Consider the following 27,714-nt stretch of genomic DNA (forward strand, 5'->3'; position numbering starts at 1 on the left):
ATCACAGCAGAGACCTGACTGTTGTGTTCGGCGAATCCCACCTCACCACAGCAGAGACCTGACTGTTGTGTTTGGCGAATCCCACCTCAGCACAGCAGAAACCTGACTGTTGAGCTCGGCGAATCCCACCTCACCACAGAAGAGACCTGACTGTGGTGTTTGGTGAATCCCACCTCACCACAGCAGAGACCTGACTTTTGTGTTTGGCGAATCCCACCTCACCACAGCAGAAACCTGACTGTTGAGCTCAGCGAATCCCACCTCACCACAGCAGAGACCTGACTGTGGTGTTTGGTGAATCCCACCTCACCACAGCAGAGACCTGACTGTTGTGTTCGGCGAATCCCACCTCACCCCAGCAGAGACCTGACTGTTGTGTTCGGCGAATCCCACCTCACCACAGCAGAGACCTGACTGTTGAGTTCGGCGAATCCCACCTCACCACAGCAGAGACCTGACTGTTGAGTTCGGCGAATCCCACCTCACCACAGCAGAGACCTGACTGTTGAGTTTGGCAAATCCCACCTCACCATAGCAGAGACCTGACTGTTGTGTTCAGGGAACCCACCTCACCACAGCAGAGACCTGACTGTTGTGTTCAGGGAACCCACCTCACCACAGCAGAGACCTGACTGTTGTGTTCAGGGAACCCACCTCACCACAGCAGAGACCTGACTGTTGTGTTCAGGGAACCTACCTCACCACAGCAGAGACCTGACTGTTGTGTTCAGGGAACCTACCTCACCACAGCAGAGACCTGACTGTTGTGTTCAGGGAATCCACCTCACCACAGCAGAGACCTGACTGTTGTTTTCAGGGAACCCACCTCACCACAGCAGAGACCTGACTGTTGTGTTTGGCGAATCCCACCTCACCACAGCAGAGACCTGACTGTTAAGCTCGACGAATCCCACCTCACCACAGCAGAGACCTGACTGTTATGTTCGGCGAATCCCACCTCACCACAGCAGAGACCTGACTGTTGAGCTCGGCGAATCCCACCTTACCACAGCAGAGACCTGACTGTTAAGCTCGGCGAATCCCACCTTACCACAGCAGAGACCTGACTGTTGAGCTCGGCGAATCCCACCTCACCACAGCAGAGACCTGACTGTTGAGCTCGGCGAATCCCACCTCACCACAGCAGAGACCTGACTGTTGTGTTCGGCGAATCCCACCTCACCACAGCAGAGACCTGACTGTTGAGTTCGTTGAATCCCACCTCACCACAGCAGAGACCTGACTGTTGAGCTCGGCGTATCCCACCTCACCACAGCAGAGACCTGACTGTTGAGCTCGGCCAATCCAACCTCACCACAGCAAACACCTGACTGTTGAGTTTGGCGAATCCCACCTCACCACAGCATAGACCTGACTGTTGTGTTCGGCGAATCCCACCTCACCACAGCAGAGACCTGGCTGTTTTGTTCGGCGAATCCCACCTCACCACAGCAGAGACCTGACTGTTTTGTTCAGCGAATCCCACCTCACCACAGCAGAGACCTGACTGTCTTGTTCGGCGAAACCTACCTCACCACAGCAGAGACCTGACTGTTGTGTTCGGAGAATTCCACCTCACCACAGCAGAGACCTGACTGTTGTGTTCAGGGAACCCACCTCACTACAGCAGAGATCTGACTGTTGTGTTCAGGGAACCCACCTCACCACAGCAGAGACCTGACTGTTGTGTTCAGGGAACCCACCTCACCACAGCAGAGACCTGACTGTTGTGTTCAGGGAACCTACCTCACCACAGCAGAGACCTGACTGTTGTGTTCAGGGAATCCACCTCACCACAGCAGAGACCTGACTGTTGTATTCAGGGAACTCACCTCACCACAGCAGAGACCTGACTATTGTGTTCAGGGAACCCACCTCACCACAGCAGAAACCTGACTGTTGAGTTTGGCGAATCCCATCTCACCACAGCAGAGACCTGACTGTTGTGTTCGGCGAATCCCACCTCACCACAGCAGAGACCTGACTGTTGTGTTTGGCGAATCCCACCTCACCACAGCAGAGACCTGACTGTTGAGTTCGGCGAATACCACCTTACCACAGCAGAGACATGACTGTTGAGTTCGGCGAATCCCACCTCACCACAGCAGAGACCTGACTGTTGAGTTCGGCGAATCCCCCCTCACCACAGCAGAGACCTGACTGTTGAGTTTGGCGACTCCCACCTCACCATAGCAGAGACCTGACTGTTGTGTTCTGGGAACCCACCTCACCACAGCACAGACCTGACTGTTGTGTTCAGGGAACCCACCTCACCACAGTAGAGACCTGACTGTTGTGTTCAGGGAACCCACCTCACCACAGCAGAGACCTGACTGTTGTGTTCAGGGAACCCACCTCACCACAGCAGAAACCTGACTGTTGAGTTTGGCGAATCCCATCTCACCACAGCAGAGACCTGACTGTTGTGTTCGGCGAATCCCACCTCACCACAGCAGAGACCTGACTGTTGAGCTCGGCGAGTCCCACCTTACCACAGCAGAGACCTGACTGTTGAGCTCGGCGAATCCCACCTCACCACAGCAGAGACCTGACTGTTGTGTTCGGCGAATCCCACCTCACCACAGCAGAGACCTGACTGTTGTGTTCGGCGAATCCCACCGCACCACAGCACAGACCTGACTGTTAAGCTCGACGAATCCCACCTCACCACAGCAGAGACCTGACTGTTATGTTCGGCGAATCCCACCTCACCACAGCAGAGACCTGACTGTTAAGCTCGGCGAATCCCACCTTACCACAGCAGAGACCTGACTGTTGAGCTCGGCGAATCCCACCTCACCACAGCAGAGACCTGACTGTTGAGCTCGGCGAATCCCACCTCACCACAGCAGAGACCTGACTGTTGTGTTTGGCGAATCCCACCTCACCACAGCAGAGACCTGACTGTTGAGCTCGGCGAATCCCACCTCACCACAACAGAGACCTGACTGTTGTGTTCGGAGAATTCCACCTCACCACAGCAGAGACCTGACTGTTGTGTTCAGGGAACCCACCTCACCACAGCAGAGACCTGACTGTTGTGTTCAGGGAACCTACCTCAACACAGCAGAGACCTGACTATTGTGTTCAGGGAACCCACCTCACCACAGCAGAGACCTGACTGTTGAGCTCGGCGAATCCCATCTCACCACAGCAGAGACCTGACTGTTGTGTTCGGCGAATCCCACCTCACCACAGCAGAGACCTGACTGTTTTGTTCGGCGAATCCCACCTCACCACAGCAGAGACCTGACTGTTGTGTTCGGCGAATCCCACCTCACCCCAGCAGAGACCTGACTGTTGTGTTCGGCGAATCCCACCTCACCACAGCAGAGACCTGACTGTTGAGTTTGGCGAATCCCACCTCACCACAGCAGAAACCTGACTGTTGTGTTCGGCGAATCCCACCTCACCACAGCAGAGACCTGACTGTTGAGCTCGGCGAATCCCACCTCACCATAGCAGAGACCTGACTGTTGAGCTCGGCGAATCCCACCTCACCACAGCAGAGACCTGACTGTTGAGTTCGGCGAATCCCACCTCACCACAGCAGAGACCTGACTGTTGAGCTCGGCGAATCCCACCTCACCACAGCAGAGACCTGACTGTGTAGCTCGGCGAATCGCACCTAATCACAGCAGAGACCTGACTGTTGTGTTCGGCGAATCCCACCTCACCACAGCAGAGACCTGACTGTTGTGTTTGGCGAATCCCACCTCAGCACAGCAGAAACCTGACTGTTGAGCTCGGCGAATCCCACCTCACCACAGAAGAGACCTGACTGTGGTGTTTGGTGAATCCCACCTCACCACAGCAGAGACCTGACTTTTGTGTTTGGCGAATCCCACCTCACCACAGCAGAAACCTGACTGTTGAGCTCAGCGAATCCCACCTCACCACAGCAGAGACCTGACTGTGGTGTTTGGTGAATCCCACCTCACCACAGCAGAGACCTGACTGTTGTGTTCGGCGAATCCCACCTCACCCCAGCAGAGACCTGACTGTTGTGTTCGGCGAATCCCACCTCACCACAGCAGAGACCTGACTGTTGAGTTCGGCGAATCCCACCTCACCACAGCAGAGACCTGACTGTTGAGTTCGGCGAATCCCACCTCACCACAGCAGAGACCTGACTGTTGAGTTTGGCAAATCCCACCTCACCATAGCAGAGACCTGACTGTTGTGTTCAGGGAACCCACCTCACCACAGCAGAGACCTGACTGTTGTGTTCAGGGAACCCACCTCACCACAGCAGAGACCTGACTGTTGTGTTCAGGGAACCCACCTCACCACAGCAGAGACCTGACTGTTGTGTTCAGGGAACCTACCTCACCACAGCAGAGACCTGACTGTTGTGTTCAGGGAACCTACCTCACCACAGCAGAGACCTGACTGTTGTGTTCAGGGAATCCACCTCACCACAGCAGAGACCTGACTGTTGTTTTCAGGGAACCCACCTCACCACAGCAGAGACCTGACTGTTGTGTTTGGCGAATCCCACCTCACCACAGCAGAGACCTGACTGTTAAGCTCGACGAATCCCACCTCACCACAGCAGAGACCTGACTGTTATGTTCGGCGAATCCCACCTCACCACAGCAGAGACCTGACTGTTGAGCTCGGCGAATCCCACCTTACCACAGCAGAGACCTGACTGTTAAGCTCGGCGAATCCCACCTTACCACAGCAGAGACCTGACTGTTGAGCTCGGCGAATCCCACCTCACCACAGCAGAGACCTGACTGTTGAGCTCGGCGAATCCCACCTCACCACAGCAGAGACCTGACTGTTGTGTTCGGCGAATCCCACCTCACCACAGCAGAGACCTGACTGTTGAGCTCGGCGAATCCCACCTCACCACAGCAGAGACCTGACTGTTGTGTTCAGGGAACCTACCTCACCACAGCAGAGACCTGACTATTGTGTTCAGGGAACCCACCTCACCACAGCAGAGACCTGACTGTTGAGCTCGGCGAATCCCATCTCACCACAGCAGAGACCTGAATGTTGTGTTAGGCGAATCCCACCTCACCACAGCAGAGACCTGACTGTTTTGTTCGGCGAATCCCACCTCACCACAGCAGAGACCTGACTGTTGTGTTCGGCGAATCCCACCTCACCCCAGCAGAGACCTGACTGTTGTGTTCGGCGAATCCCACCTCACCACAGCAGAGACCTGACTGTTGAGTTTGGCGAATCCCACCTCACCACAGCAGAAACCTGACTGTTGTGTTCGGCGAATCCCACCCCACCACAGCAGAGACCTGACTGTTGAGCTCGGCGAATCCCACCTCACCATAGCCGAGACCTGACTGTTGAGCTCGGCGAATCCCACCTCACCACAGCAGAGACCTGACTGTTGAGTTCGGCGAATCCCACCTCACCACAGCAGAGACCTGACTGTTGAGCTCGGCGAATCCCACCTCACCACAGCAGAGACCTGACTGTGTAGCTCGGCGAATCGCACCTAATCACAGCAGAGACCTGACTGTTGTGTTCGGCGAATCCCACCTCACCACAGCAGAGACCTGACTGTTGTGTTTGGCAAATCCCACCTCAGCACAGCAGAAACCTGACTGTTGAGCTCGGCGAATCCCACCTCACCACAGAAGAGACCTGACTGTGGTGTTTGGTGAATCCCACCTCACCACAGCAGAGACCTGACTTTTGTGTTTGGCGAATCCCACCTCACCACAGCAGAAACCTGACTGTTGAGCTCAGCGAATCCCACCTCACCACAGCAGAGACCTGACTGTGGTGTTTGGTGAATCCCACCTCACCACAGCAGAGACCTGACTGTTGTGTTCGGCGAATCCCACCTCACCCCAGCAGAGACCTGACTGTTGTGTTCGGCGAATCCCACCTCACCACAGCAGAGACCTGACTGTTGAGTTCGGCGAATCCCACCTCACCACAGCAGAGACCTGACTGTTGAGTTCAGCGAATCCCACCTCACCACAGCAGAGACCTGACTGTTGAGTTTGGAAAATCCCACCTCACCATAGCAGAGACCTGACTGTTGTGTTCAGGGAACCCACCTCACCACAGCAGAGACCTGACTGTTGTGTTCAGGGAACCCACCTCACCACAGCAGAGACCTGACTGTTGTGTTCAGGGAACCCACCTCACCACAGCAGAGACCTGACTGTTGTGTTCAGGGAACCTACCTCACCACAGCAGAGACCTGACTGTTGTGTTCAGGGAACCTACCTCACCACAGCAGAGACCTGACTGTTGTGTTCAGGGAATCCACCTCACCACAGCAGAGACCTGACTGTTGTTTTCAGGGAACCCACCTCACCACAGCAGAGACCTGACTGTTGTTTTCAGGGAACCCACCTCACCACAGCAGAGACCTGACTGTTGTGTTTGGCGAATCCCACCTCACCACAGCAGAGACCTGACTGTTGTGCTCGGCGAATCCCACCTCACCACAGCAGAGACCTGACTGTTGAGCAAGGCGAATACCACCTCACCACAGCAGAGACCTGACTGTTGTGTTCGGCGAATCCCACCTCACCACAGCAGAGACCTGACTGTTGTGTTCGGCGAATCCCACCTCACCCCAGCAGAGACCTGACTGTTGTGTTCGGCGAATCCCACCTCACCACAGCAGAGACCTGACTGTTGAGTTCGGCGAATACCACCTTACCACAGCAGAGACCTGACTGTTGAGTTCGGCGAATCCCACCTAACCACAGCAGAGACCTGACTGTTGAGTTCGGCGAATCCCCCCTCACCACAGCAGAGACCTGACTGTTGAGTTTGGCGACTCCCACCTCACCATAGCAGAGACCTGACTGTTGTGTTCTGGGAACCCACCTCACCACAGCAGAGACCTGACTGTTGTGTTCAGGGAACCCACCTCACCACAGCAGAGACCTCACTGTTGTGATCAGGGAACCTACCTCACCACAGCAGAGACCTGACTGTTGTGTTCAGGGAACCTACCTCACTACAGCAGAGACCTGACTGTTGTGTTCAGGGAACCCACCTCACCACAGCAGAGACCTGACTGTTGTGTTCAGGGAACCCACCTCACCACAGCAGAGACCTGACTGTTGTGTTCAGGGAACCCACCTCACCACAGCAGAGACCTGACTGTTGTGTTCAGGGAACCCACCTCACCACAGCAGAGACCTGACTATTGTGTTCAGGGAACCCACCTCACCACAGCAGAGACCTGACTGTTGTGTTCGGCGAATCCCACCTCACCACAGCAGAGACCTGACTGTTGAGCTCGGCGAATCCCACCTCACCCCAGCACAGACCTCACTGTTGAGCTCGGCCGAATCCCGCCTCACCACAGCAGAGACCTGACTGTTGTGTTCAGGGAACCCACCTCAACACAGCAGAGACCTGACTGTTGTGTTCAGGGAATCCACCTCACCACAGCAGAGACCTGACTGTTGAGCTCGGCGAATCCCACCTCACCACAGCAGAGACCTGACTGTGAAGCTCGGCGAATTCCACCTAACCACAGCAGAGACCTGACTGTTGTGTTTGGCGAATCCCACCTCACCACAGCAGAGACCTTACTGTTGTGTTCGGCGAATCCCACCTCACCATAGCACAGACCTGACTGTTGTGTTCAGGGAACCCACCTCAACACAGCAGAGACCTGACTGTTGTGTTCAGGGAACCCACCTCACCACAGCAGAGACCTGACTGTTGAGCTCGGCGAATCCCACCTCACCACAGCAGAGACCTGACTGTTGAGTTCGGCGAATCCCACCTCACCACAGCAGAAACCTGACTGTTGTGTTCGGCGAATCCCACCTCACCACAGCAGAGACCTGACTGTTGTGTTCGGCAAATCCCACCTCACCACAGCACAGACCTGACTGTTGTGTTCAGGGAACCCACCTCACCACAGCAGAGACCTGACTGTTGAGCTCGGCGAATCCCACCTCACCACAGCAGAGACCTGACAGTGTAGCTCGGCGAATCCCACCTAACCACAGCAGAGACCTGACTGTTGAGCTCGGCGAATCCCACCTCACCACAGCAGAGACCTGACTGTTGAGTTCGGCGATTCCCACCTCACCACAGCAGAGACCTGACTGTTGAGTTCGGTGAATCCCACCTCACCACAGCAGAGACCTGACTGTTGAGTTCGGCGAATCCCACCTCACCACAGCAGAGACCTGACTGTTGAGCTCGGCCAATTCCACCTCACCACAGCAGAGACCTGACTGTTGAGCTCGGCCAATCCCACCTCACCACAGCAGAGACCTGACTGTTGAGCTCGGCGAATCCCACCTCACCACAGCAGAGACCTGAAGGTTGTGTTCAGGGAACCCACCTCACCACAGTAGAGACCTGACTGTTGTGTTCAGGGAACCCACCTCACCACAGCAGAGACCTGACTGTTGTGTTCAGGGAACCCACCTCACCACAGCAGAGACCTCACTATTGTGTTCAGGGAACCCACCTCACCACAGCAGAAACCTGACTGTTGAGTTTGGCGAATCCCATCACACCACAGCAGAGACCTGACTGTTGTGTTCGGCGAATCCCACCTCACCACAGCAGAGACCTGACTGTTGAGCTCGGCGAGTCCCACCTTACCACAGCAGAGACCTGACTGTTGAGCTCGGCGAATCCCACCTCACCACAGCAGAGACCTGACTGTTGTGTTCGGCGAATCCCACCTCACCACAGCAGAGACCTGACTGTTGTGTTCGGCGAATCCCACCTCACCACAGCACAGACCTGACTGTTAAGCTCGACGAATCCCACCTCACCACAGCAGAGACCTGACTGTTATGTTCGGCGAATCCCACCTCACCACAGCAGAGACCTGACTGTTAAGCTCGGCGAATCCCACCTTACCACAGCAGAGACCTGACTGTTGAGCTCGGCGAATCCCACCTCACCACAGCAGAGACCTGACTGTTGAGCTCGGCGAATCCCACCTCACCACAGCAGAGACCTGACTGTTGTGTTTGGCGAATCCCACCTCACCACAGCAGAGACCTGACTGTTGAGCTCGGCGAATCCCACCTCACCACAACAGAGACCTGACTGTTGTGTTCGGAGAATTCCACCTCACCACAGCAGAGACCTGACTGTTGTGTTCAGGGAACCCACCTCACCACAGCAGAGACCTGACTGTTGTGTTCAGGAAACCTACCTCAACACAGCAGAGACCTGACTATTGTGTTCAGGGAACCCACCTCACCACAGCAGAGACCTGACTGTTGAGCTCGGCGAATCCCATCTCACCACAGCAGAGACCTGACTGTTGTGTTCGGCGAATCCCACCTCACCACAGCAGAGACCTGACTGTTTTGTTCGGCGAATCCCACCTCACCACAGCAGAGACCTGACTGTTGTGTTCGGCGAATCCCACCTCACCCCAGCAGAGACCTGACTGTTGTGTTCGGCGAATCCCACCTCACCACAGCAGAGACCTGACTGTTGAGTTTGGCGAATCCCACCTCACCACAGCAGAAACCTGACTGTTGTGTTCGGCGAATCCCACCTCACCACAGCAGAGACCTGACTGTTGAGCTCGGCGAATCCCACCTCACCATAGCAGAGACCTGACTGTTGAGCTCGGCGAATCCCACCTCACCACAGCAGAGACCTGACTGTTGAGTTCGGCGAATCCCACCTCACCACAGCAGAGACCTGACTGTTGAGCTCGGCGAATCCCACCTCACCACAGCAGAGACCTGACTGTTGAGCTCAGCGAATCCCACCTCACCACAGCAGAGACCTGACTGTGGTGTTTGGTGAATCCCACCTCACCACAGCAGAGACCTGACTGTTGTGTTCGGCGAATCCCACCTCACCCCAGCAGAGACCTGACTGTTGTGTTCGGCGAATCCCACCTCACCACAGCAGAGACCTGACTGTTGAGTTCGGCGAATCCCACCTCACCACAGCAGAGACCTGACTGTTGAGTTCGGCGAATCCCACCTCACCACAGCAGAGACCTGACTGTTGAGTTTGGCAAATCCCACCTCACCATAGCAGAGACCTGACTGTTGTGTTCAGGGAACCCACCTCACCACAGCAGAGACCTGACTGTTGTGTTCAGGGAACCCACCTCACCACAGCAGAGACCTGACTGTTGTGTTCAGGGAACCCACCTCACCACAGCAGAGACCTGACTGTTGTGTTCAGGGAACCTACCTCACCACAGCAGAGACCTGACTGTTGTGTTCAGGGAACCTACCTCACCACAGCAGAGACCTGACTGTTGTGTTCAGGGAATCCACCTCACCACAGCAGAGACCTGACTGTTGTTTTCAGGGAACCCACCTCACCACAGCAGAGACCTGACTGTTGTGTTTGGCGAATCCCACCTCACCACAGCACAGACCTGACTGTTAAGCTCGACGAATCCCACCTCACCACAGCAGAGACCTGACTGTTATGTTCGGCGAATCCCACCTCACCACAGCAGAGACCTGACTGTTGAGCTCAGCGAATCCCACCTTACCACAGCAGAGACCTGACTGTTAAGCTCGGCGAATCCCACCTTACCACAGCAGAGACCTGACTGTTGAGCTCGGCGAATCCCACCTCACCACAGCAGAGACCTTACTGTTGAGCTCGGCGAATCCCATCTCACCACAGCAGAGACCTGACTGTTGTGTTCGGCGAAACCCACCTCACCACAGCAGAGACCTGACTGTTGAGCTTGGCGAATCCCACCTCACCACAACAGAGACCTGACTGTTGTGTTCGGAGAATTCCACCTCACCACAGCAGAGACCTGACTGTTGTGTTCAGGGAACCCACCTCACCACAGCAGAGACCTGACTGTTGTGTTCAGGGAACCTACCTCACCACAGCAGAGACCTGACTATTGTGTTCAGGGAACCCACCTCACCACAGCAGAGACCTGACTGTTGAGCTCGGCGAATCCCATCTCACCACAGCAGAGACCTGACTGTTGTGTTAGGCGAATCCCACCTCACCACAGCAGAGACCTGACTGTTTTGTTCGGCGAATCCCACCTCACCACAGCAGAGACCTGACTGTTGTGTTCGGCGAATCCCACCTCACCCCAGCAGAGACCTGACTGTTGTGTTCGGCGAATCCCACCTCACCACAGCAGAGACCTGACTGTTGAGTTTGGCGAATCCCACCTCACCACAGCAGAAACCTGACTGTTGTGTTCGGCGAATCCCACCTCACCACAGCAGAGACCTGACTGTTGAGCTCGGCGAATCCCACCTCACCATAGCCGAGACCTGACTGTTGAGCTCGGCGAATCCCACCTCACCACAGCAGAGACCTGACTGTTGAGTTCGGCGAATCCCACCTCACCACAGCAGAGACCTGACTGTTGAGCTCGGCGAATCCCACCTCACCACAGCAGAGACCTGACTGTGTAGCTCGGCGAATCGCACCTAATCACAGCAGAGACCTGACTGTTGTGTTCGGCGAATCCCACCTCACCACAGCAGAGACCTGACTGTTGTGTTTGGCGAATCCCACCTCAGCACAGCAGAAACCTGACTGTTGAGCTCGGCGAATCCCACCTCACCACAGAAGAGACCTGACTGTGGTGTTTGGTGAATCCCACCTCACCACAGCAGAGACCTGACTTTTGTGTTTGGCGAATCCCACCTCACCACAGCAGAAACCTGACTGTTGAGCTCAGCGAATCCCACCTCACCACAGCAGAGACCTGACTGTGGTGTTTGGTGAATCCCACCTCACCACAGCAGAGACCTGACTGTTGTGTTCGGCGAATCCCACCTCACCCCAGCAGAGACCTGACTGTTGTGTTCGGCGAATCCCACCTCACCACAGCAGAGACCTGACTGTTGAGTTCGGCGAATCCCACCTCACCACAGCAGAGACCTGACTGTTGAGTTCAGCGAATCCCACCTCACCACAGCAGAGACCTGACTGTTGAGTTTGGCAAATCCCACCTCACCATAGCAGAGACCTGACTGTTGTGTTCAGGGAACCCACCTCACCACAGCAGAGACCTGACTGTTGTGTTCAGGGAACCCACCTCACCACAGCAGAGACCTGACTGTTGTGTTCAGGGAACCCACCTCACCACAGCAGAGACCTGACTGTTGTGTTCAGGGAACCTACCTCACCACAGCAGAGACCTGACTGTTGTGTTCAGGGAACCTACCTCACCACAGCAGAGACCTGACTGTTGTGTTCAGGGAATCCACCTCACCACAGCAGAGACCTGACTGTTGTTTTCAGGGAACCCACCTCACCACAGCAGAGACCTGACTGTTGTGTTTGGCGAATCCCACCTCACCACAGCAGAGACCTGACTGTTGTGCTCGGCGAATCCCACCTCACCACAGCAGAGACCTGACTGTTGAGCAAGGCGAATACCACCTCACCACAGCAGAGACCTGACTGTTGTGTTCGGCGAATCCCACCTCACCACAGCAGAGACCTGACTGTTGTGTTCGGCGAATCCCACCTCACCCCAGCAGAGACCTGACTGTTGTGTTCGGCGAATCCCACCTCACCACAGCAGAGACCTGACTGTTGAGTTCGGCGAATACCACCTTACCACAGCAGAGACCTGACTGTTGAGTTCGGCGAATCCCACCTAACCACAGCAGAGACCTGACTGTTGAGTTCGGCGAATCCCCCCTCACCACAGCAGAGACCTGACTGTTGTGTTCTGGGAACCCACCTCACCACAGCAGAGACCTGACTGTTGTGTTCAGGGAACCTACCTCACCACAGTAGAGACCTGACTGTTGTGTTCAGGGAACCCACCTCACCACAGCAGAGACCTGACTGTTGTGTTCAGGGAACCCACCTCACCACAGCAGAGACCTCACTGTTGTGTTCAGGGAACCTACCTCACCACAGCAGAGACCTGACTGTTGTGTTCAGGGAACCTACCTCACTACAGCAGAGACCTGACTGTTGTGTTCAGGGAACCCACCTCACCACAGCAGAGACCTGACTGTTGTGTTCAGGGAACCCACCTCACCACAGCAGAGACCTGACTGTTGTGTTCAGGGAACCCACCTCACCACAGCAGAGACCTGACTGTTGTGTTCAGGGAACCCACCTCACCACAGCAGAGACCTGACTATTGTGTTCAGGGAACCCACCTCACCACAGCAGAGACCTGACTGTTGTGTTCGGCGAATCCCACCTCACCACAGCAGAGACCTGACTGTTGAGCTCGGCGAATCCCACCTCACCCCAGCACAGACCTCACTGTTGAGCTCGGCCGAATCCCGCCTCACCACAGCAGAGACCTGACTGTTGTGTTCAGGGAACCCACCTCAACACAGCAGAGACCTGACTGTTGTGTTCAGGGAATCCACCTCACCACAGCAGAGACCTGACTGTTGAGCTCAGCGAATCCCACCTCACCACAGCAGAGACCTGACTGTGAAGCTCGGCGAATTCCACCTAACCACAGCAGAGACCTGACTGTTGTGTTCGGCGAATCCCACCTCACCACAGCAGAGACCTTACTGTTGTGTTCGGCGAATCCCACCTCACCATAGCACAGACCTGACTGTTGTGTTCAGGGAACCCACCTCAACACAGCAGAGACCTGACTGTTGTGTTCAGGGAACCCACCTCACCACAGCAGAGACCTGACTGTTGAGCTCGGCGAATCCCACCTCACCACAGCAGAGACCTGACTGTTGAGTTCGGCGAATCCAACCTCACCACAGCAGAAACCTGACTGTTGAGCTTGGCGAATCCCACCTCACCACAGCAGAGACCTGAGTGTGGTGTTTGGTGAATCCCACCTCACCACAGCAGAGACCTGACTGTTGAGCTCGGTGAATCCCACCTCACCACAGCAGAGACCTGACTGTTGTGTTCGGCGAATCCCACCTCACCACAGCAGAGACCTGACTGTTGAGCTCGGCGAATCCCACCTCACCCCAGCACAGACCTGACTGTTGAGCTCGGCCGAATCCCGCCTCACCACAGCAGAGACCTGACTGTTGTGTTCAGGGAATCCACCTCACCACAGCAGAGACCTGACTGTTGAGCTCGGCGAATCCCACCTCACCACAGCAGAGACCTGACTGTGTAGCTCGGCGAATTCCACCTAACCACAGCAGAGACCTGACTGTTGTGTTCGGCGAATCCCACCTCACCACAGCAGAGACCTGACTGTTGTGTTCGGCAAATCCCACCTCACCACAGCACAGACCTGACTGTTGTGTTCAGGGAACCCACCTCACCACAGCAGAGACCTGACTGTTGAGCTCGGCGAATCCCACCTCACCACAGCAGAGACCTGACAGTGTAGCTCGGCGAATCCCACCTAACCACAGCAGAGACCTGACTGTTGAGCTCGGCGAATCCCACCTCACCACAGCAGAGACCTGACTGTTGAGTTCGGCGAATCCCACCTCACCACAGCAGAGACCTGACTGTTGAGTTCGGTGAATCCCACCTCACCACAGCAGAGACCTGACTGTTGAGTTCGGCGAATCCCACCTCACCACAGCAGAGACCTGACTGTTGAGCTCGGCCAATTCCACCTCACCACAGCAGAGACCTGACTGTTGAGCTCGGCCAATCCCACCTCACCACAGCAGAGACCTGACTGTTGAGCTCGGCGAATCCCACCTCACCACAGCAGAGACCTGAAGGTTGTGTTCAGGGAACCCACCTCACCACAGCAGAGAACTGACTGTTGTGTTCAGGGAACCCACCTCACCACAGCAGAGACCTGACTGTTGTGTTCAGGGAACCCACATCACCACAGCAGAGACCTGACTGTTGTGTTCAGGGAACCTACCTCACCACAGCAGAGACCTGACTGTTGTGTTTGGCGAATCCCACCTCACCACAGCAGAAACCTGACTGTTGAGCTCAGCGAATCCCACCTCACCACAGCAGAGACCTGACTGTGGTGTTTGGTGAATCCCACCTCACCACAGCAGAGACCTGACTGTTGTGTTCGGCGAATCCCACCTCACCCCAGCAGAGACCTGACTGTTGTGTTCGGCGAATCCCACCTCACCACAGCAGAGACCTGACTGTTGAGTTCGGCGAATCCCACCTCACCACAGCAGAGACCTGACTGTTGAGTTCAGCGAATCCCACCTCACCACAGCAGAGACCTGACTGTTGAGTTTGGCAAATCCCACCTCACCATAGCAGAGACCTGACTGTTGTGTTCAGGGAACCCACCTCACCACAGCAGAGACCTGACTGTTGTGTTCAGGGAACCCACCTCACCACAGCAGAGACCTGACTGTCTTGTTCGGCGAAACCCACCTCACCACAGCAGAGACCTGACTGTTGTGTTCGGAGAATTCCACCTCACCACAGCAGAGACCTGACTGTTGTGTTCAGGGAACCCACCTCACTACAGCAGAGATCTGACTGTTGTGTTCAGGGAACCCACCTCACCACAGCAGAGACCTGACTGTTGTGTTCAGGGAACCCACCTCACCACAGCAGAGACCTGACTGTTGTGTTCAGGGAACCTACCTCACCACAGCAGAGACCTGACTGTTGTGTTCAGGGAATCCACCTCACCACAGCAGAGACCTGACTGTTGTATTCAGGGAACTCACCTCACCACAGCAGAGACCTGACTATTGTGTTCAGGGAACCCACCTCACCACAGCAGAAACCTGACTGTTGAGTTTGTCGAATCCCATCTCACCACAGCAGAGACCTGACTGTTGTGTTCGGCTAATCCCACCTCACCACAGCAGAGACCTGACTGTTGTGTTCGGCGAATCCCACCTCACCACAGCAGAGACCTGACTGTTGAGTTCGGCAAATACCACCTTACCACAGCAGAGACATGACTGTTGAGTTCGGCGAATCCCCCCTCACCACAGCAGAGACCTGACTGTTGAGTTTGGCGACTCCCACCTCACCATAGCAGAGACCTGACTGTTGTGTTCTGGGAACCCACCTCACCACAGCACAGACCTGACTGTTGTGTTCAGGGAACCCACCTCACCACAGTAGAGACCTGACTGTTGTGTTCAGGGAACCCACCTCACCACAGCAGAGACCTGACTGTTGTGTTCAGGGAACCCACCTCACCACAGCAGAGACCTCACTATTGTGTTCAGGGAACCCACCTCACCACAGCAGAAACCTGACTGTTGAGTTTGGCGAATCCCACCTTACCACAGCAGAGACCTGACTGTTGTGTTCGGCGAATCCCACCTCACCACAGCAGAGACCTGACTGTTGAGTTCGGCGAATCCCACCTCACCACAGCAGAGACCTGACTGTTGAGCTCGGCGAATCCCACCTTACCACAGCAGAGACCTGACTGTTGAGCTCGGTGAATCCCACCTCACCACAGCAGAGACCTGACTGTTGAGTTCGGCGAATCCCACCTCACCACAGCAGAGACCTGACTGTTGTGTTCGGCGAATCCCACCTCACCACAGCAGAGACCTGACTGTTGTGTTAAGGGAACCCACCTCACCACAGCAGAGACCTGACTGTTGTGTTCAGGGAACCCACCTCACCACAGCAGAGACCTCACTATTGTGTTCAGGGAACCCACCTCACCACAGCAGAGACCTGACTTTATGTGTTTGGCGAATCCCACCTCACCACAGCAGAGACCTGACTTTATGTGTTTGGCGAATCCCACCTCACTACAGCAGAGACCTGACTGTTGAGCTCGGCGAATCCCACCTCACCACAGCAGAGACCTGACTGTTGAGCTCGGCGAATCCCACCTCACCACAGCAGAGACCTGACTGTTGAGTTCGTCGAATCCCACCTCACCACAGCAGAGACCTGACTGTTGAGCTCGGCGTATCCCACCTCACCACAGCAGAGACCTGACTGTTGAGCTCGGCCAATCCCACCTCACCACAGCAAAGACCTGACTGTTGAGCTCGGCCAATCCCACCTCACCACAGCAAATACCTGACTGTTGAGTTTGGCGAATCCCACCTCACCACAGCATAGACCTGACTGTTGTGTTCGGCGAATCCCACCTCACCACAGCAGAGACCTGGCTGTTTTGTTCGGCGAATCCCACCTCACCACAGCAGAGACTAGACTGTTGTGTTCAGGGAACCCACCTCACTACAGCAGAGATCTGACTGTTGTGTTCAGGGAACCCACCTCACCACAGCAGAGACCTGACTGTTGTGTTCAGGGAACCCACCTCACCACAGCAGAGACCTGACTGTTGTGTTCAGGGAACCTACCTCACCACAGCAGAGACCTGACTATTGTGTTCAGGGAACCCACCTCACCACAGCAGAGACCTGACTGTTGAGCTCGGCGAATCCCATCTCACCACAGCAGAGACCTGACTGTTGTGTTCAGGGAACCCACCTCACCACAGCAGAGACCTCACTATTGTGTTCAGGGAACCCACCTCACCACAGCAGAAACCTGACTGTTGAGTTTGGCGATTCCCATCTCACCACAGCAGAGACCTGACTGTTGTGTTCGGCGAATCCCACCTCACCACAGCAGAGACCTGACTGTTGAGCTCGGCGAGTCCCACCTTACCACAGCAGAGACCTGACTGTTGAGCTCGACGAATCCCACCTCACCACAGCAGAGACCTGACTGTTGTGTTCGGCGAATCCCACCTCACCACAGCAGAGACCTGACTGTTGTGTTCGGCGAATCCCACCTCACCACAGCACAGACCTGACTGTTAAGCTCGACGAATCCCACCTCACCACAGCAGAGACCTGACTGTTATGTTCGGCGAATCCCACCTCACCACAGCAGAGACCTGACTGTTAAGCTCGGCGAATCCCACCTTACCACAGCAGAGACCTTACTGTTGTGTTCGGCGAATCCCACCTCACCACAGCAGAGACCTGACTATTGTGTTCAGGGAACCCACCTCACCACAGCAGAAACCTGACTGTTGAGTTTGGCGAATCCCACCTTACCACAGCAGAGACCTGACTGTTGTGTTCGGCGAATCCCACCTCACCACAGCAGAGACCTGACTGTTGAGTTCGGCGAATCCCACCTCACCACAGCAGAGACCTGACTGTTGAGCTCGGCGAATCCCATCTTACCACAGCAGAGACCTGACTGTTGAGCTCGGTGAATCCCACCTCACCACAGCAGAGACCTGACTGTTGAGCTCGGCGAATTCCACCTCACCACAGCAGAGACCTGACTGTTGTGTTCGGCGAAGCCCACCTCACCACAGCAGAAACCTTACTGTTGTGTTCGGCGAATCCCACCTCACCACAGCACAGACCTGACTGTTGAGCTCGGCGAATCCCACCTTACCACAGCAGAGACCTGACTGTTGAGCTCGGCGAATCCCACCTCACCACAGCAGAGACCTGACTGTTGTGTTCGGAGAATTCCACCTCACCACAGCAGAGACCTGACTGTTGTGTTCAGGGAACCCACCTCACCACAGCAGAGACCTGACTGTTGTGTTCAGGGAACCTACCTCACCACAGCAGAGACCTGACTATTGTGTTCAGGGAACCCACCTCACCACAGCAGAGACCTGACTGTTGAGCTCGGCGAATCCCATCTCACCACAGCAGAGACCTGACTGTTGTGTTCGGCGAATCCCACCTCACCACAGCAGAGACCTGACTGTTTTGTTCGGCGAATCCCACCTCACCACAGCAGAGACCTGACTGTTGTGTTCGGCGAATCCCACCTCACCCCAGCAGAGACCTGACTGTTGTGTTCGGCGAATCCCACCTCACCACAGCAGAGACCTGACTGTTGAGTTTGGCGAATCCCACCTCACCACAGCAGAGACCTGACTGTTGTGTTCGGCGAATCCCACCTCACCACAGCAGAGACCTGACTGTGTAGCTCAGCGAATCCCACCTCACCACAGCAGAGACCTGACTGTTGTGTTCAGGGAACCCACCTCACCACAGCAGAGACCTGACTGTTGAGCTCGGCGAATTCCACCTCACCACAGCAGAGACCTGACTGTTGAGTTCGTTGAATCCCACCTCACCACAGCAGAGACCTGACTGTTGAGCTCGGCGTATCCCACCTCACCACAGCAGAGACCTGACTGTTGAGCTCGGCCAATCCAACCTCACCACAGCAAACACCTGACTGTTGAGTTTGGCGAATCCCACCTCACCACAGCATAGACCTGACTGTTGTGTTCGGCGAATCCCACCTCACCACAGCAGAGACCTGGCTGTTTTGTTCGGCGAATCCCACCTCACCACAGCAGAGACCTGACTGTTTTGTTCAGCGAATCCCACCTCACCACAGCAGAGACCTGACTGTCTTGTTCGGCGAAACCTACCTCACCACAGCAGAGACCTGACTGTTGTGTTCGGAGAATTCCACCTCACCACAGCAGAGACCTGACTGTTGTGTTCAGGGAACCCACCTCACTACAGCAGAGATCTGACTGTTGTGTTCAGGGAACCCACCTCACCACAGCAGAGACCTGACTGTTGTGTTCAGGGAACCCACCTCACCACAGCAGAGACCTGACTGTTGTGTTCAGGGAACCTACCTCACCACAGCAGAGACCTGACTGTTGTGTTCAGGGAATCCACCTCACCACAGCAGAGACCTGACTGTTGTATTCAGGGAACTCACCTCACCACAGCAGAGACCTGACTATTGTGTTCAGGGAACCCACCTCACCACAGCAGAAACCTGACTGTTGAGTTTGGCGAATCCCATCTCACCACAGCAGAGACCTGACTGTTGTGTTCGGCGAATCCCACCTCACCACAGCAGAGACCTGACTGTTGTGTTTGGCGAATCCCACCTCACCACAGCAGAGACCTGACTGTTGAGTTCGGCGAATACCACCTTACCACAGCAGAGACATGACTGTTGAGTTCGGCGAATCCCACCTCACCACAGCAGAGACCTGACTGTTGAGTTCGGCGAATCCCCCCTCACCACAGCAGAGACCTGACTGTTGAGTTTGGCGACTCCCACCTCACCATAGCAGAGACCTGACTGTTGTGTTCTGGGAACCCACCTCACCACAGCACAGACCTGACTGTTGTGTTCAGGGAACCCACCTCACCACAGTAGAGACCTGACTGTTGTGTTCAGGGAACCCACCTCACCACAGCAGAGACCTGACTGTTGTGTTCAGGGAACCCACCTCACCACAGCAGAGACCTCACTATTGTGTTCAGGGAACCCACCTCACCACAGCAGAAACCTGACTGTTGAGTTTGGCGAATCCCATCTCACCACAGCAGAGACCTGACTGTTGTGTTCGGCGAATCCCACCTCACCACAGCAGAGACCTGACTGTTGAGCTCGGCGAGTCCCACCTTACCACAGCAGAGACCTGACTGTTGAGCTCGGCGAATCCCACCTCACCACAGCAGAGACCTGACTGTTGTGTTCGGCGAATCCCACCTCACCAGAGCAGAGACCTGACTGTTGTGTTCGGCGAATCCCACCTCACCACAGCACAGACCTGACTGTTAAGCTCGACGAATCCCACCTCACCACAGCAGAGACCTGACTGTTATGTTCGGCGAATCCCACCTCACCACAGCAGAGACCTGACTGTTAAGCTCGGCGAATCCCACCTTACCACAGCAGAGACCTGACTGTTGAGCTCGGCGAATCCCACCTCACCACAGCAGAGACCTGACTGTTGAGCTCGGCGAATCCCACCTCACCACAGCAGAGACCTGACTGTTGTGTTTGGCGAATCCCACCTCACCACAGCAGAGACCTGACTGTTGAGCTCGGCGAATCCCACCTCACCACAACAGAGACCTGACTGTTGTGTTCGGAGAATTCCACCTCACCACAGCAGAGACCTGACTGTTGTGTTCAGGGAACCTACCTCAACCAGGGCCGGATTTGTACTTTTTACCGCCCAAGGCCCATTACCTCCAGCCGCCCCATGACAACAACGTGGTTAGGATAGGGTTTCGTGCATTGAAAAGGGGGGAGGTTAGAAATACTAATAGATCAGGTTATTAGGTTTAGGTACTTACAAAAACAAAAAAAAAGTGCTTAGGAAAGATTAAAAGCTAGGCCTTTTGGCAATTTAGGTTGAGGCTAGGAATTTGAGAATAGAATTATGGGCAAAGGGTTCAAATTAAGTATCAGGTTAGAGTAAAGCTGGCCATACAACTATAGATTTCTACCCAATGTTCCAAAGCGATCGGCTCCTTTCTGAAAGGAATCAGTTTAGAAGGAATTGATTCCTACCACACACAGCACATTCATTTTTAATAGATTCCAGCAGGTTATCTACTGAAAACTGATCGAACCCCAACGCTGCACTGTTTGATATAATGCAATGCTATGGCCTATCAATCATCTGCCACTCCTGTTCCACCCCCAATCGACCCAGGCATCCTGTTTGATTGATACTTTAGATCAATTTCTGGTCAAATTCAAGCAAAAATAAAGGAATTGATTTCCATTTGATTTGATCAGAGTGAACAAATCTGCAGGGAATCAAATTAGAAATTCAACGTGTGTGTATGGGGACCACTATCGCGAAAAAAGTAGGCAGTTACAATCTGACAGGTTTTGGGCCACTCCATCTCCTCATGGGGGATTCTCAGGGTTTTCTTTGTTTTCAACAGCATTTCCTGAACAGCAGTTTAACTGCCAAAATAGTAAGATACCAGCCGGCCTCCCTAATCACTTGCACACTATTATGTCAGTTAGACTTTGCAATTCAGGAAATGCTGCTGAAAACAAAGAAAACCCTGAGAATCGCCCATGAGGAGATGGACTGGCCCAAAATCTGTCGGTTCTGTCAGATATTAACTGCCTAGTTTTTTCACGATAGTGGTCCTTTAAAGTGCTGCAGAAGATGTTAGCACTATATAAATACATAATAATAATGTAGGACATTAGACTATGACAGGATTAGATTGTGATCTCCTCTGAGGACAGTCAGTGACATGACTATGTACTCTGTAATGTGCTGCAGAAGATGTCAGTGCTATATAAATACATAATAATAATAATAATAATAATGTAGGATCTTAGACTATGACAGGATTAGAGTGTGAGCTCCTCTGAGGACAGTCAGTGACATGACTATGTACTCTGTAATGTGCTGCAGAAGATGTCAGTGCTATATAAATACATAATAATAATATGGTAGGACATTAGACTATGACTATGGTAGGATTAGACTGCGAGCTCCTCTGTGGACAGTCAGTGACATGACTATGTACTCTGTAATGTGCTGCAGAAGATGTCAGTGCTGTATAAATTCATAATAATAATAATTAATGTAGGACATTAGACTATGACTATGGTAGGATTAGAGTGTGAGCTCCTCTGTGGACAGTCAGTGACATGACTATGTACTCTGTAATGTGCTGCAGAAGATGTCAGTGCTATATAAATACATAATAATAATATGGGAGGACATTACACTATGACTATGGTAGGATTAGAGTGTGAGCTCCTCTGTGGACAGTCAGTGACATGACTATGTACTCTGTAATGTGCTGCAGAAGATGTCAGTGCTGTATAAATACATAATAATAATAATTAATGTAGGACATTAGACTATGACTATGGTAGGAGTAGATGCATGCCACTCCCCTGCCTGCTGCGTGACGTCACTCACGTGCCGCTTTGTTGTCCCTCTACCCCCCTACATGACAACAGAATGCCTTGTCAGTTACACAGCTGACCCGCATCTGTACAGTCCAGCCCAGCATTGTCACCCAAGGGGATTAGGTCTTGATTCCAGACAGGTGACAGTCACAGGTGTGTACGCACCTTAACAACAACCCATAAGTACTAAGAGCTGTGCAAACTAATCAGGCTGCATCAATTAGATAAAAACAAGTGTAATACGTTTGTAGTCAACTTTAAAAAGTGCGTTTATCCATATAAAGTAGCTGCAGGGAGAAAGTGCTGGTGCTCAAACATAGATATAATTAGATTGATTCATGAAATGCTAATGCGCTAAGCCACATGGGTTAAACCGGTGAACGCACGCAATCAGCGTAACGAGCGCTCTTGGCTATGCGTGCTTCTTTGAAGTACAGTGCGATGGTATGTAGCACCACCGTCATACTTTACTAGTGCGGCCGCTGCTACATTAAATGTAGCAGCAGCCGCGCTAGTAAAGTATGATGGTTGTGCTACATACCATCGCACTGTACTTCAAAGAAGCACGCATAGCCAAGAGCGCTCGCTACGCTGATTGCGTGCGTTCACCGGTTTAACCCACGTGGCTTAGCGCATTAGCATTTCATGAATCAACCTCAATATCCTTTAAACAACAGGGTGAACCACTGATCTCAGAAGACTAAAAGTGCAATAAGAAAAGGAACAAGTGTGAATAGCTGTGCTAGGGCATGCAAAGACAAATGACTGTGGGGGGAGGAGAAGGCAAACAATTCAACCTGATGAAAATGATAAAAGGAATGACTGCATGGAGAGAAGAGATATGAAGCCAGGCTACAGGAGGACAGAGGGGATCACCAGGCAGCCCTGTGTTAGTAGCTTCAGGAGTCACAAGCTCCCGAGAAGGAAGAAGGAGGGGGGAGAGAGAGGGATCCCATTCCCAGCTTGTCACCCATTGCACAGGACAAGGCAGGCACAGCGTGATTCTAGTCTAGTGTTCTGCAGACACTTCTACTCCCTCCCTTCCCTCTCACAGCTCTGCCACCATGCACAGATACCTTTGCTGTGCTGAGTAGCCGCCCTTCTTCTTCCTGAAACTGAATCTCGCGGCTTGCTTCTCTGCTCAGCCCCTCCTCCCTCAGTGTCAGAGTGGAGAGGAAAGGAGGGGAGGGGCGCTTTCCTCCGTGCAGTTCGTAGCAGAGACAGTAGACAGCTGATCTGCTGCCGGGTGTACAGTGTGCGAAAGCCGCCCCAGCTCTCTTGTCGGCTGGTTTCCGCCCTAGGAACCGGCCTAGGTGGCCTGTGCGGAAATCCGGCCCTGACCTCAACACAGCAGAGACCTGACTATTGTGTTCAGGGAACCCACCTCACCACAGCAGAGACCTGACTGTTGAGCTCGGCGAATCCCATCTCACCACAGCAGAGACCTGACTGTTGTGTTCGGCGAATCCCACCTCACCACAGCAGAGACCTGACTGTTTTGTTCGGCGAATCCCACCTCACCACAGCAGAGACCTGACTGTTGTGTTCGGCGAATCCCACCTCACCCCAGCAGAGACCTGACTGTTGTGTTCGGCGAATCCCACCTCACCACAGCAGAGACCTGACTGTTGAGTTTGGCGAATCCCACCTCACCACAGCAGAAACCTGACTGTTGTGTTCGGCGAATCCCACCTCACCACAGCAGAGACCTGACTGTTGAGCTCGGCGAATCCCACCTCACCACAGCAGAGACCTGACTGTTGAGCTCGGCGAATCCCACCTCACCACAGCAGAGACCTGACTGTGTAGCTCGGCGAATCGCACCTAATCACAGCAGAGACCTGACTGTTGTGTTCGGCGAATCCCACCTCACCACAGCAGAGACCTGACTGTTGTGTTTGGCGAATCCCACCTCAGCACAGCAGAAACCTGACTGTTGAGCTCGGCGAATCCCACCTCACCACAGAAGAGACCTGACTGTGGTGTTTGGTGAATCCCACCTCACCACAGCAGAGACCTGACTTTTGTGTTTGGCGAATCCCACCTCACCACAGCAGAAACCTGACTGTTGAGCTCAGCGAATCCCACCTCACCACAGCAGAGACCTGACTGTGGTGTTTGGTGAATCCCACCTCACCACAGCAGAGACCTGACTGTTGTGTTCGGCGAATCCCACCTCACCCCAGCAGAGACCTGACTGTTGTGTTCGGCGAATCCCACCTCACCACAGCAGAGACCTGACTGTTGAGTTCGGCGAATCCCACCTCACCACAGCAGAGACCTGACTGTTGAGTTCGGCGAATCCCACCTCACCACAGCAGAGACCTGACTGTTGAGTTTGGCAAATCCCACCTCACCATAGCAGAGACCTGACTGTTGTGTTCAGGGAACCCACCTCACCACAGCAGAGACCTGACTGTTGTGTTCAGGGAACCCACCTCACCACAGCAGAGACCTGACTGTTGTGTTCAGGGAACCCACCTCACCACAGCAGAGACCTGACTGTTGTGTTCAGGGAACCTACCTCACCACAGCAGAGACCTGACTGTTGTGTTCAGGGAACCTACCTCACCACAGCAGAGACCTGACTGTTGTGTTCAGGGAATCCACCTCACCACAGCAGAGACCTGACTGTTGTTTTCAGGGAACCCACCTCACCACAGCAGAGACCTGACTGTTGTGTTTGGCGAATCCCACCTCACCACAGCAGAGACCTGACTGTTAAGCTCGACGAATCCCACCTCACCACAGCAGAGACCTGACTGTTATGTTCGGCGAATCCCACCTCACCACAGCAGAGACCTGACTGTTGAGCTCGGCGAATCCCACCTTACCACAGCAGAGACCTGACTGTTAAGCTCGGCGAATCCCACCTTACCACAGCAGAGACCTGACTGTTGAGCTCGGCGAATCCCACCTCACCACAGCAGAGACCTGACTGTTGAGCTCGGCGAATCCCACCTCACCACAGCAGAGACCTGACTGTTGTGTTCGGCGAATCCCACCTCACCACAGCAGAGACCTGACTGTTGAGCTCGGCGAATCCCACCTCACCACAGCAGAGACCTGACTGTTGTGTTCAGGGAACCTACCTCACCACAGCAGAGACCTGACTATTGTGTTCAGGGAACCCACCTCACCACAGCAGAGACCTGACTGTTGAGCTCGGCGAATCCCATCTCACCACAGCAGAGACCTGACTGTTGTGTTAGGCGAATCCCACCTCACCACAGCAGAGACCTGACTGTTTTGTTCGGCGAATCCCACCTCACCACAGCAGAGACCTGACTGTTGTGTTCGGCGAATCCCACCTCACCCCAGCAGAGACCTGACTGTTGTGTTCGGCGAATCCCACCTCACCACAGCAGAGACCTGACTGTTGAGTTTGGCGAATCCCACCTCACCACAGCAGAAACCTGACTGTTGTGTTCGGCGAATCCCACCTCACCACAGCAGAGACCTGACTGTTGAGCTCGGCGAATCCCACCTCACCATAGCCGAGACCTGACTGTTGAGCTCGGCGAATCCCACCTCACCACAGCAGAGACCTGACTGTTGAGTTCGGCGAATCCCACCTCACCACAGCAGAGACCTGACTGTTGAGCTCGGCGAATCCCACCTCACCACAGCAGAGACCTGACTGTGTAGCTCGGCGAATCGCACCTAATCACAGCAGAGACCTGACTGTTGTGTTCGGCGAATCCCACCTCACCACAGCAGAGACCTGACTGTTGTGTTTGGCGAATCCCACCTCAGCACAGCAGAAACCTGACTGTTGAGCTCGGCGAATCCCACCTCACCACAGAAGAGACCTGACTGTGGTGTTTGGTGAATCCCACCTCACCACAGCAGAGACCTGACTTTTGTGTTTGGCGAATCCCACCTCACCACAGCAGAAACCTGACTGTTGAGCTCAGCGAATCCCACCTCACCACAGCAGAGACCTGACTGTGGTGTTTGGTGAATCCCACCTCACCACAGCAGAGACCTGACTGTTGTGTTCGGCGAATCCCACCTCACCCCAGCAGAGACCTGACTGTTGTGTTCGGCGAATCCCACCTCACCACAGCAGAGACCTGACTGTTGAGTTCGGCGAATCCCACCTCACCACAGCAGAGACCTGACTGTTGAGTTCAGCGAATCCCACCTCACCACAGCAGAGACCTGACTGTTGAGTTTGGAAAATCCCACCTCACCATAGCAGAGACCTGACTGTTGTGTTCAGGGAACCCACCTCACCACAGCAGAGACCTGACTGTTGTGTTCAGGGAACCCACCTCACCACAGCAGAGACCTGACTGTTGTGTTCAGGGAACCCACCTCACCACAGCAGAGACCTGACTGTTGTGTTCAGGGAACCTACCTCACCACAGCAGAGACCTGACTGTTGTGTTCAGGGAACCTACCTCACCACAGCAGAGACCTGACTGTTGTGTTCAGGGAATCCACCTCACCACAGCAGAGACCTGACTGTTGTTTTCAGGGAACCCACCTCACCACAGCAGAGACCTGACTGTTGTTTTCAGGGAACCCACCTCACCACAGCAGAGACCTGACTGTTGTGTTTGGCGAATCCCACCTCACCACAGCAGAGACCTGACTGTTGTGCTCGGCGAATCCCACCTCACCACAGCAGAGACCTGACTGTTGAGCAAGGCGAATACCACCTCACCACAGCAGAGACCTGACTGTTGTGTTCGGCGAATCCCACCTCACCACAGCAGAGACCTGACTGTTGTGTTCGGCGAATCCCACCTCACCCCAGCAGAGACCTGACTGTTGTGTTCGGCGAATCCCACCTCACCACAGCAGAGACCTGACTGTTGAGTTCGGCGAATACCACCTTACCACAGCAGAGACCTGACTGTTGAGTTCGGCGAATCCCACCTAACCACAGCAGAGACCTGACTGTTGAGTTCGGCGAATCCCCCCTCACCACAGCAGAGACCTGACTGTTGAGTTTGGCGACTCCCACCTCACCATAGCAGAGACCTCACTGTTGTGATCAGGGAACCCACCTCACCACAGCAGAGACCTCACTGTTGTGATCAGGGAACCTACCTCACCACAGCAGAGACCTGACTGTTGTGTTCAGGGAACCTACCTCACTACAGCAGAGACCTGACTGTTGTGTTCAGGGAACCCACCTCACCACAGCAGAGACCTGACTGTTGTGTTCAGGGAACCCACCTCACCACAGCAGAGACCTGACTGTTGTGTTCAGGGAACCCACCTCACCACAGCAGA

Source organism: Hyperolius riggenbachi, chromosome 2 (genome assembly GCF_040937935.1).
Source record: "Hyperolius riggenbachi isolate aHypRig1 chromosome 2, aHypRig1.pri, whole genome shotgun sequence".
NCBI lineage: Eukaryota > Metazoa > Chordata > Amphibia > Anura > Hyperoliidae > Hyperolius > Hyperolius riggenbachi.